The following is a 12,542-nucleotide window of genomic DNA, read 5'->3' as shown; positions in this document are numbered from 1 at the left end:
GATGTTGTGCTAGCAGCTTGGGGAAACAAAGCAATTAGTAAAACAAAGAGAGATGCTGTGTTTACTCTCTACACTCAGGAATGATAGCAGCCTCAGGCTTCAAGTATGTGGGTATGAAAATACTTTTAATTCTCCATTTCAAAGATTGCATTCTGAGTGCATGCTGGATAAATCCAGTAAGAATCTTCAAACTCATCTTCAGAAAAAGATAAAAGCAGCAGAAATTTCCTTTCCAGAAAAACAATCTTGAAAGAGTCATTTTAAATTAAATCATTGTTCCCAAATAATGTTGATTAACAGGCTGCTATTAATGTGGAGAGTATATGGCTTTTCCTGTTTCATATATTTTTATTGCTGAATGGAATGATGTGAGAGATGCGATGCTGGTCTCATTTTTAGCAGGAGGCATAATAACCCCCTTACCCCCCGATGCCCTCCCAAGATGTTCGTGACTAAGCCTCCAGAACCTATGGATATGTTGCATTAGATAGCAAAAGAGACTTTGCACATGTGCTAAAAATTAAGGACTTTGAGATGAGATTATTCTGGATTAACCACATAGGTCCAACTTAATCATGAGTTTCACCGCTTGATAAGAATATCATCTCTTTGTTTTGTTCCAATTTAAAAAGTCTAGGATTTGGGAGCACATGCCCAACTCTTGGATGAATCAGTTCATTGGCTGCCCCAACTACAGCCAAGATTGTTGGGGAAGGGAATGAGGACTGCTTGTCGCAAGTAGTAGAGATACTGGAACAGTATGTGAAGATCTGAAGATGTCCATTACTATCAGAAAGGAAGGAGTCAACAATCCTAAACTATTGGGAAGAATTCATAGAAAAAAATAGGTTAAAAGTTTTTAGAATGCCATTTCACAGAATGTCAGATGAAAATGATGTACGTGTCTTATTAGGAGAGAACCTTAAAAAACAAGTTACACATAGGTTACTGACTTGGAAAAACCTCCAGACCCCCTCCTGAGTCTCTCCTTTACTCTCACACGGCTGCCACACTCACAATACTGACACCAGATATGTGAGTGTTTCTCATACCAAGCAATTTATTGACACCAACTGGACATCCTACAACTTAACTCGATTCTGACACTATCTACCCAGAGATAGCATCAGATCCCACATGTTAAGGGCTCAGTCCCGCAAGACTGCCCCCCACTTAAGATGCTAATTGCAGGTAGTAGGTCCTCAGGTTACCTATAACTTCTGTCTCAGAAGGCTTCAAATTGGAGGTTCCCACCAGCCCCTCCTCGGGTTCAATGAATTCTCTAGTGTGGCTCAGACAACTCAGAAATACGTAGGTTTACTAGTTTGTTAAAGGATACGATAAAGGATACAGATAAACAGTCAGATGAAGAGATAAGCAGGGCAAGGTCTGGTGGGGTCTGGAAACACAGGAGCTTCTGTCCTGTATAGTTGGGATGTGCCACCCCCTTGTTAACCTGGAAGCTCTCCAAACCCCATACTTTTGGCATTTTTATGGAGGCTTCTTCACACAGGGACAATCAATTATTAACCTTATTTCCAGTCCCTCTCCCCTCTCTGGAAAATTCCAGAGTGGACAGTGGGAGAGGGGCTGAAAACTCCAAGCTTCTAATTATGTGGTGGTTTTTCTGGTGACCAACCCCCATCCAGAAACCCACTCAGGGTCACCTCATCAGAAAAAAATATGTATATTCCTATCACCCAGGAAATTCCAGGGGATTTAGGAACTCAGTGTCAGGAACCTAAGGTAGAGACCTATTTTTATTTTCTGGTATCTCACAGTTACTAAAATAAAACTAATAGAGTCTTTGACTAAATCCTATGCCATTTACATGTAGAATTCCATATCAAGTTAATAATTTCTGACTGCTTTTTCACTGGTCAGACCTCACATGGATTCTTTTGTCTATTTCTGAGTTCCACCTCTGAAGAATATTAATTAAAGTTTATTAAACATTGAGTTGTTTGTTAAGATGTTAAAAAACCCAGGAGCCATTTTCATCTGACAAATGGTTGAGGGAACTGAGTGATAGTCTAAACTTGAATGACTTGGAGCTAGTTGATACTATTGTATACATTTAAGGAGCTACTGTGTGGCCAAGTTATCTTCCCTCTCTCTTTTTTAATGTTAATTTGTTTATTTTAAAAGAGAGAGCGCTCACGAGCTAGCATATGCGTGCAAGTGGGGGAGGCACAGAGAGAGAGGGAGAAAGAGAATCCCAAGCAAGCTCCATGCTCAGCATGGAGCTAGGTTGGGGGGCTCCATCTCACATTCAGGAGATCATGACCTGAGCCAAAATCAGGAGTTGGATGCTCAACCCACTGAGCCACCCAGGCACCCCACATTCTCATTTTATATCACAACGTTGGTTGCGAGTTAAAGGGAGGACAACTTTGGTGTGATATTTTGGAACAGATTTCTTGTCCCAGAAAAGGTGAAAGCAGAAGCTAGGAAAAATCCCAGGTCAGTGATGTTATCAGGACACTTCTCCTCGGTTGACAGTTTATCAGTCAGTTGAGAAGGGTCTATAATTCTTTGTTTGTAATTAGTTTCATCAATGCTAGTGTGGTAGATAAAAAACTATATTTTCTCTGAAATCACATTAAAATCAGAGGATGCTATAATTTACCTGTGCTCAGACCTACTGACCTCATTTTCAACAATTTTTTTTTCACCAGGAAGATAAAAATCTGCTTAGTGGATCATTTTTGGAATATAAACAGAAGCTCTGTCAGTTTCTGCATAATCTACTTGAAAAGTCTTGCAACCAACTATTTCTTATCATCACAGTGTCATCCTTTCATATACTTCTTTTATGTTTCCTCTGATATCTGCATTAAAGCTCTTCTATCTATGTATGCTTTTAGAAGTGATTGGTTAGAACACTTTTTATATTCCACAGACAGGAAGCAGCCATTGGAAATAAGCCTCTAAGATTTTGAATTGCATATGGAATATTGCTTGAAACTCAGAGAATAATTTGCAAGGGCTATTCAGTGTTTAAATATTCAAACTCACTTAACTCATTAAAATACCTTATTATATATGTAGAGTATCAAATTCCTCATTATGTAACTTTACTTATGCCTTCCCAGTGGGTCATTAATTTTACTAGATCATTTCTTGCACTATTAAACAACAGGACAGACACATGTGCTATCTAAGAGTACAGGTATCCACTGTTAGTTATGAACCTACATGTTCAAAGAAGTTTAGAAATGAAGAGAATATGAGGACAGGTTACAGAAACTAGAATAAATAAAAAGAACTATTTTCCAGGGTAGGATTACAACTGTTCTGTAGCTTCAACAATGCCTAAAATAAGAATCAATTGTAGTAGCACTTTGAGAACTGTGATATGGATATGAGCAGGGCAGGTGAGGGGTGTGTGTGTGAGGCGGGGGGTGGAGGGGTAGATCTCAATAGAGATGACAGCACATCTCAAAGCCTACGAAGTTTTACACTGAAGGAATTTATTGTTGTTTTGAAAATGTGATAGCTGTTAGGGAAAATAATGTATGGGTCTAAACAAAGGGATAAGAATATACCAAGTGACCCCTCAAAATTCCTTTTAGCCTGATGACAATGTAGACATAGTATCTTTAAGAGCTTTGCATTCAGATTCTTAATGAGATGAGAACAATATTATAAAATGACTAAATAAATGTCTGGGCTTAAAACTGTTTTCGAAATAGGAATCTTCTGGGGCAGACTCTTTTCCTGAGGGTTAGTTCCTATGTCAGAAATAGTTTCAGATAGTTTGAAAGAACATGTACTCACTGGGGTTTCTGCCTGTCCTGGATATATATGGCTATGACTGCTGAGTGCCACATAGGAGAAATGTAACTTCTGTATTCTGATGAAAGGGCCTATAACCACATAGAAAAACAAACCTTTGGTTGAAAGATGAGATATTCTACTCCTTCCAAGGCTGCACCTGGGACCAGAAATCTTGCATTTCACTAACTCTGTTTGGCCATTTGATGCCCAAGTGTCCACTTTGCTGCCGGAATTCCTAGATTTCTGTCAGACAAGAACACCCATAGGACACATTAAGGCAAAGAGCAAGGGAGGCAGTAATGGCAAGGTAGTGTGAATTGAGCAGAAAACAAACCCTGTACCAGAATTAGAGTGAGAGCTGAAAAAGGCAGAGGGAAGCAATCGTTTCTGGGAGGTGTAGAGAGAACACTTCACCAGCTGCTGCTGGGTGTTAAGACTCACTTCTGATCTGATGTGACAGTTAGTGGCTGAAAAAGCATTAAAGAAACCATGCTCCTAGGGTAAATCTAGATCGTTAGACAATAGTATTATATCTCCTTCTTTTATTTTTGTTAATGCAATGTGGTGTAGACATTAAGAATGTTTGGATTTGTAACCACCTCTGCACTTTGAAAGATCACTATCTCTCTACTTGTGGTGTATTCTCTTGGTCTAACAGAGAAGCTGTAAGTCTGTTTCCCTATGAATAACGAAAAGTAATGTTTTAGCAGTCTTCAGACACCAAAGGCAAAGATGGTGGAAAACATGCACATAATTGAAACACTGAGATTTTAAATCTGAGAAATAAGAAAGATACAGGGAGCTTATGATCTTCTTTTAAAAAGTTGACAAATTTGGGGCACCTGGGTGGCTCAGTCGGTTAAGCGTCCAACTTCGGCTCGGGTCATGATCTCACCGTCTGTGGGTTCGGGCTCTGCATTGGGCTCTGTGCCGACAGCTCAGAGCCTGGAACCTGCTTCCGATTCTGTGTCTCCCTCTCTCTGTGCCCCTCCCCTTCTCGTGCTCTGTCTTCTTTCTCTCTCATAAATAAATAAACATTTTTTTTAAATAAAAAAAAAATAAAAAGTTACAAATTCGGCATATTTTTAGCAGATATTTGAGCTGTCCTCAAGGTTGAGACACATAAAGATTAATACACCATGGTTTTTGAGTTACCCAAGGTCTGGAGCCTGTAAACAGCCAACTGTAGTAGGAGCAAGTGAAAAAGGTGGAAGGGGAAGGAAAAGGATGAATAAAGGAAGTGCTGAGTTGAAAATTAGCCGAACTCAAGTTCCAGCTGAATCCTTGCAGGTAGAACCCTGTGCCCAATGGGAAGTGTGGAATAGTTATAAGTTGTTTTTGTGCTTTTGGAAGTGGGAGAGTAAACAGAACTGTTAAAATTTTCCCCTGGCATAACATGTACTGTATTAATACTTCTAGCTGGAGAGCCAAAGAATGGTTTAAATGACCACTAAATGAAAACAACTCCTAAATGGCAGGCATTAGGAGACATGGCCTGATTTTAAGGAAATTTCAACCAAAATGAATGTTATCTGACTAATAATAAAATACTCATTATCTCCAGAGAGTTTATGTCCAAAGAACACTGTTTCCTTCTGGGAGACTAAAGTATACTCCTACTCAGAAATACTTGAATTGACCTAAATTTTGGCCCTCTTTGAGTTTTCAACTAACAATTTTCTCATCAGGAAAGTGAGGAAATGCTGATGAAAAACATTAGTTAATACTGTTCCTTCCCTCCCTCTGCCATCTGTGGGGTAAAGAACTAAAATATACCACCAAATATGTGATTGTCACATTTTCAGTATTAGTGAGTATTACTTTTTAGCTTCAAAAAAAAGTCATTTAAAAAATGTGTTCAGGGGAGCCTGGGTGGCTCAGTTAGCTGAGTGTCTGACTTTGGCTCAGGTCATGACCTCACAGCTCCTGAGTTGGAGCCCTGTGTTGGGCTCTGTGCTGACAGCTCAGAGCCTGGAGCCTGCTTTGGGTTCTGTGTCTCCTCCTCTCTCTGCCCCTCCAACACTCATTCTCTGTCTCTCAATAATAAATAAACATTAAAAAAGAAAAAGAAAAAAATGTATTTATTTTCCCAGTGGATTGGCAAAATGAGTGAATGAAATTTGTAGTAAATCATTTCATGTTAGATTTCTGGCTTTTATGAAGATTAAGAGAGTTTTCATCTTTTTAAGATGTTCATAACCTAGAAATCCCTGTTTAGAAATGGCCAGCTATAACGGAAGAATCAATAATTTGGAATGTTCAGTGCACAGTATGTATAGAGTAAGGGCATTTGAATTGCCAATTTCCTGTAATCCTATGGGGATTCATTGATTCATTGAGTTAGGTGTGGGCTCACTAGATATTTAAGTTCTGTTCTTTGAGCTCAGTACCTTCAGTTCTGTTTTTTAATTTTTCAAAAACATATAAAGAGTAGTTGGGAAAATCTAGAGGAGGTAAGTTGGCTGCCTTTGCAGTTTTAAAAACTGATTTATCTGAGTTTTCCATTACTATATCAGTTCTGAATTTATTTTAGAATAAAAACCATACCCCGAAATAAATTGATAAGACATAAGCTATATATTTGAGCAAATAAGTTTTGCTACAACTCACAGTTTCTTGCAAGTGAACCATTACTTTTAATCTTTGGTGGTGTTTCCAGGCCTGTATAAATGAAAACATTTATGTTTTGGTTCCCAAACCAAATTTCCTGTGTAAATGTTAGGATAGAAAATGAGTATAAGAGTGCTATGAAAGCATGCATGGGGATAGGCTTCCAAAAATCAGTATTTTTTTTTAATTTGAAAAGTAGAAAACTTAAGAAAAAGATTTATCTCAATAATAGACGAGTAGTAAGTAAAAATGAACATAGAGTTTAAGAGAATAGAGAGTCCATAAAAACTCTAAAAATTAAAAGAGAAAGAAATGACTCATATTAATACATTATTTAAGGACAAACTCTCAGCCAGCCTATTATAGCACTAAGTTTTTTTATCACACTTCATCAGACTCTAACAACAATATGAACATGATGTCTTAGAAAACCTCCACCCAGTACTTAATTATCAATATACACTTCTATTAGAACAAGCGTCTTTTAGCTATTTTGTAAGATATGCCACTGTTTTTTTTTTTAATTTTTTTTCAACGTTTTTATTTATTTTTGGGACAGAGAGAGACAGAGCATGAACGGGGGAGGGGCAGAGAGAGAGGGAGACACAGAATGGGAAACAGGCTCCAGGCTCTGAGCCATCAGCCCAGAGCCTGACTTGGGGCTCGAACTCACGGACCGTGAGATCGTGACCTGAGATATGCCACTGTTTAAGGTATTTGCCATGAACCAATTACATAGGTAATTTAAAATCTGGTGAAGAGGGGCGCCTGGGTGGCGCAGTCGGTTGGGCGTCCGACTTCAGCCAGGTCACGATCTCGCGGTCCGGCAGTTCGAGCCCCGCGTCAGGCTCTGGGCTGATGGCTCAGAGCCTGGAGCCAGTTTCCGATTCTGTGCCTCCCTCTCTCTCTGCCCCTCCCCCGTTCATGCTCTGTCTCTCTCTGTCACAGAAATGAATAAACGTTGAAAAAAAAAAATTTTTTTTTTAAATCTGGTGAAGAGAGGAAAAAAAATTAGAGGAAGTCCTATAAGATCAGGTCACTGACTACAAAATTAGTCAAATGGAACAAATATAAATATATCGTGGACCACAAAAATTGTATAATAAGTCTATTGTTATTTGTGTAGACACAGAATTGGAAAGGGCTGATTGTAAAATTGTGGAGTTACACAATATATAAAAAACAAGAAATACCTGTTCTCCTAGTTAAGAGATACGAATGTGATTTTAACTTGTGATGTTAAGCTTATTTAGATAATTAAACTTTATATAACATTTGTCCTTAATGGAAAATTGTTTTTGCTTTCACATGGTTTCCAAACCTTAACTAATGTTTAAAAAGAACATGCTTACTAGTTGTGAAATAGTATAAAACCCAGAGTCATATCAATTGTGTTATACAAGGATGGAAATTGCCCTACCCAAGGTATTTTTCTTTTCATTGTCTCTTGTTCTAGCTTTTCCCCTGAGCTGGAATCCTTTCTATATGTTTCTACTCACACCAGACTCTTCTCTAGCCAAATTCTCTCCCACAAGGTTGTCAGGCATCCTGTGTTCAATAAAATATCATAAGTTCTATGATCAAAGCTGTTTAGTGTTCTGTAATTAAAATACAGTTGCCCATCACTGAGCTCTTCCTCTGTTTCTAGCATTATGCTAGGTGCTTACATGTATTATCTTATTTAATCCTTCACACAGCTTCATGAAATGGGTGCTGTTATTATCCTGTTTTGCAGATGAGGTAATTGAGGCTGAGAGGTAGGTCATGTGTCCTGGTTATCAGTGATTCTCAGATTGGCAAATTTTGTGGTCAATCCTTAGTCCTCATATTATTTTTTTTTCAATTCCAGTATAGTTAACATATAGTGTTATATTAGTCTTAGGTATACAATATAGTGATTCAACAATTCCATACATCACCCAGTGCTCATCAAGACAAGTGCATTCCTTAATCTGCTTCTTCTATTTCACTCATCCCCCCACCTACTTCCCCTCTTAATGCAATCCCTATCAGAATACCAATTGCATTTTTCACAAAACTAGAACAAAGAGTCTTAAAATGTATGTGGAACTACAAATGACAACAAATAGCCAAAGCAGTCTTGAAAAAGAAATGCAAAGTTGTCAGTATCACAATTTCAGACTTAAAGCTATATTATAAAGCCGTAGTAATCAAAACAGTATGATCCTGGTGCAAAAGTAGACACATAGATCAACAGATAGAATAGAAAACCCAGAAACAAACCAACAATCATATGGTCAATGAATCTTCAACACGGGAGGAATGAATATACTATGGGAAAAAGTCTCTTCAACAAATGGTGTTGGGGAAAGCAGTCAGCTACATGCAGAAAAATGAAACTAGACCACTTTCTTACACCATACATACAAACAATATGGATTAAAGACTTACAAGTGAAACCTAAAACCATAAAAATCCTAGAAGGGACCCAGGCAGTAATGTTTCTGACATTGGCCGTAGCAACATTTTTCTAGATGTGTGTCCCAAAGCAAGGGAAATAGAAGCAAAAATAAACTATTAGGACCACATCAAAATAAAAGATTTCTGCACAGTGACGGAAACAATCAACAAAACTAAAAGGCAACCTCCTGAATGGGAGAAGATTTTATAAATGACATATCCGATAAAGGGTTAGTATCCAAAGTCCTCGTATTATTTGAATACTAGTTGAACACTCCCTCTTTTCTGAAATCCTTTATTTTCTGGAACATCGTGGTTTTCTTATCTCGTTGTGGTTGAATTTCCTCCTGAATTTTTGACTGGCTTTCCCTCTGGTCTCCCGTAACTGTAAGTTTTTGAGTGCTTTAGAGTTTAATCCTCAGTGTCTTCTCTATACATACTCACTCTCCATATCTACACTCATCTGTACTCACAGATTCCTTATTTTATACCTATGAAATGGCTTTCAGGAGAATTAGTCATGTGTATGGATTTATTAAGAAAAACAACTGGAAATGATCTCATATTTTTCATTTAAAATCTATTTTTATGTGCTTAGATATCATCTGCTAAGAAAAGTTCAATCTTTAGGGGTGCCTGGGTGGCTCAGTTGGTTGAGTGTCCGACTTTGGCTCAGGTCATGATCTCGTGGTCCATAGGTTCGAGCCCCACGTCGGGCTCTGTGCTGACAACTCAGAGCCTGGAGCCTGCTTCAGATTCTGTGTCTCCCTCTCTCTCTACCCCTTCCCCACTCATGCTTTGTCTCTCTGTCTCTCAAAAATGAATAAACGTTAAAAAAATAAAAAATAAAAAAAAAAAAGAAAGTTCAATCTTTAAGAGATAGTAGCCTGTGACATTGTGTCTGATCTATTGTAGTTGTCAGAGGTCAGGGAAGTGATCAAGGTGAAGACAGACACTTCCTTCTGATGTTACTCTTGTAAATGTAGGTTTGTCGGGCTTGGGATTTTTTTTAAAGTTTATTTATTTATTTTGAGAGAGAGAGAGAGAGAGAGAGAGAGAGCGCATGCACAAGCAGGGGAGGGGCAGAGAGAGAATCCCAAGAAGGCCCTGCGGTTTTGGTGCAAAGCCCCACACAGGGCTCCACGTGCTGTGAGATCATGACCTAAGCTGAAATCAAGTCAGAAGCTTAACTGACTGAGCCACCCAGGTGCCCTGTCATGCTTAGGATTTTTCTTTTTAATGTTCCAGTGATGGCAAAAAGCTGGAGAGTACCTTAAACTATGTGAGAGATGTTAGAATTTTGGGGAAGGCCTAAGGCCATTCCTGGCATCAGCAGAAAGCTTTTTTAGTAACAATTCAGTTTTAGCTGAAATAAACTTAAAAAGCTGGACCTCAGACTAGCACTAGAACTAGTAACTTTGGAATTTCTACATAAAGTAGGTGATAACATAAGATCCAGAAAGACTGTCAAGCCTTTTTTTCAAGGGAGAGATGAAACTAATAAAGAAAAGAGGACTAATAAGGATCAATATGTTAAAGAGTTCAAAATAATGGACATATTCTTAAGAAGCCAAGAAAAATACAACGTATATTACTGCTACATAGAGGAAAACTACAATTATATAATTGCAAGAAAAGATTGACAAGAAAGATTTAAAAATCTATTACTTTAATTGTATATTGTATGTAAAATGCTTTTAAATTATTTATATCTATAATTATTTTAAAATGTTAAAATAATGATTATTATTATAATTGTTTACACTTATTTTAGCTCCGTAGATGTAAAATCTTAATTGTGTGCCATTTGCTGTGATAAGCACTGGAGACACATTAAGAAAATGAAATACAGTATCTAAGCTCAAGAGACTTTCTGTCTAATGTATTAGATGCAGGAAAACAATTTCAGTATGAGAACTCAAGGGAAGAGTGCTATTAGTTGGAGACTACAGGAGTTTGGGGGACAATTTATTATGATCTATCAAAAATTAGGATTGAGGGGCGCCTGGGTGGCGCAGTCAGTTAGGCGTCCGACTTCAGCCAGGTCACGATCTCGCGGTCCGTGAGTTCGAGCCCGGCGTCGGGCTCTGGGCTGATGGCTCGGAGCCTGGAGCCTGTTTCCGATTCTGTGTCTCCCTCTCTCTCTGCCCCTCCCCTGTTCATGCTCTGTCTCTCTCTGTCCCAAAAATAAATAAACGTTGAAAAAAAAAACCAATAATAATAAAAAAAAATTAGGATTGAGATCAGAAAAGGATATTTAGATGTCCAGATTGAAGTATATCAGTTTAAACAAGTAGAATTAGTCAGATGTACAGTGATGTTTAGTGTGATCCAGCCAGGGGAGCATCTGGTGTAGACATAACTGTATCAGGATCCTGGATAGGTTTATCATGTCTGTAGCACAGAGTAATATTATGAGGATGGAAGAGCGAAGAGGACCAGATCAGGAAAAGTGTGTCATTACCAAGTTTCTTAGCTCAGGCTTGCAAGTAGTTCAGTTCACTTCTTTAATCATTCTGTTCCAGATGAAGAATGCGACTTCTTCAATATCACCTTCTTAGGTTCCCTGCCACACTGTGCTCTCTCAGTGCTCCGGGGCTCAGTCTTTATGTTACTTGATCTCTCCTTTACCTGGTTCAGCCATCAGACAATTGCATGACTATGGACCCCTCTCTCCCTGGCTAATTTCGTAAAGATTACCTCTATGTTCTTGGGGACTCCACCCATAATCCCTTATCTTTCAAACTTTTAGTCATTTCTTCCTTTCTTGGATTTTGCTAAGAGGTACTGTTCCTTGTTTTGTTTTGTTTTCTGTACTTCCACTCCTTTGACCATAGACCCTGGTGCCCCATTAAGCCCACAGTTAAAACATTAGCACGTGAAACAAGCTAGTTCCCCATATTCACCTCACCCTCCTAAAAAAAAATGCTACATTTTATTCTTCTAGTACAGAAAAGAATGAAGACAAACAAAATCAGTTGTATTCCATATTAAAAAAAAAAAAAAAAGACTGGTCCTTCCTTAAACTAGTCTATGTTTAAAGGAATTTGTACTTTCTACAGAGGAAAAATTGAGGGCATTTTAGAGTTTCCAGTAGGAAACTAACAATAACATTTCTATTTTTAAATACAAAATATCTAGATGTTAAATACAAAACACCTAGAAAAGGCAAGTTTATAGAGATAGACAACAGATAAGTGGTTGCCTAGAGTGGTAGTTATCTAGAGTGGTGGGTAGGAGCAGAGGTGAACTGCAAACAGGCTAGAGGGAAATTTTTGGATGATAAAAAAGTTCTACACCTGGATGGTGGCCCAATCCTTTAAATTTATTAAATTCATTGAATTGCACACTTACAATGGTGAAAACATCAATTTTACCTCCATAAATACCAATTTTGGAAAACCAACCTAATTTTAGAGCAGATTATCAATTCAAACAGAAGCAGGAAAACAAAACGGAAGTACTAATATCAGAGAGAGATGACCACCTGTGTGACTGGAAGACTAATATTAAAAAGGACTTTATGAGGTGGTATTTGTAGGAAGGTGGTTGATGAAGTGTAGGGAATAAGTAAGTCACAGTATGAGGAAAATACCCAGGTTCCTGGCATAAGCATCAACATAGATGGTGGTTAAACTTACTAAATCAGGAGCTCAAGACCTAGATAGAACGGTGGTTTTGCAAGGGCAAGGGAAGAGTTTGGTTTAAAGTATGCTCAGTTTGAAATGTTA

At 38.2% G+C, this 12,542-nt stretch overlaps 1 protein-coding gene across 1 annotated transcript in view; it reads left to right on the top strand.

The window, feature by feature from the left end:
- THEMIS (thymocyte selection associated) overlaps positions 1 to 12,542 on the top strand; it is a 187,834-nt gene that overhangs the window by 97,956 nt on the left and 77,336 nt on the right. The window lies entirely within an intron of this gene.

Source organism: Prionailurus viverrinus, chromosome B2 (genome assembly GCF_022837055.1).
Source record: "Prionailurus viverrinus isolate Anna chromosome B2, UM_Priviv_1.0, whole genome shotgun sequence".
Lineage (NCBI taxonomy): Eukaryota > Metazoa > Chordata > Mammalia > Carnivora > Felidae > Prionailurus > Prionailurus viverrinus.
This window is presented reverse-complemented; position numbering and strand designations above follow the sequence as displayed.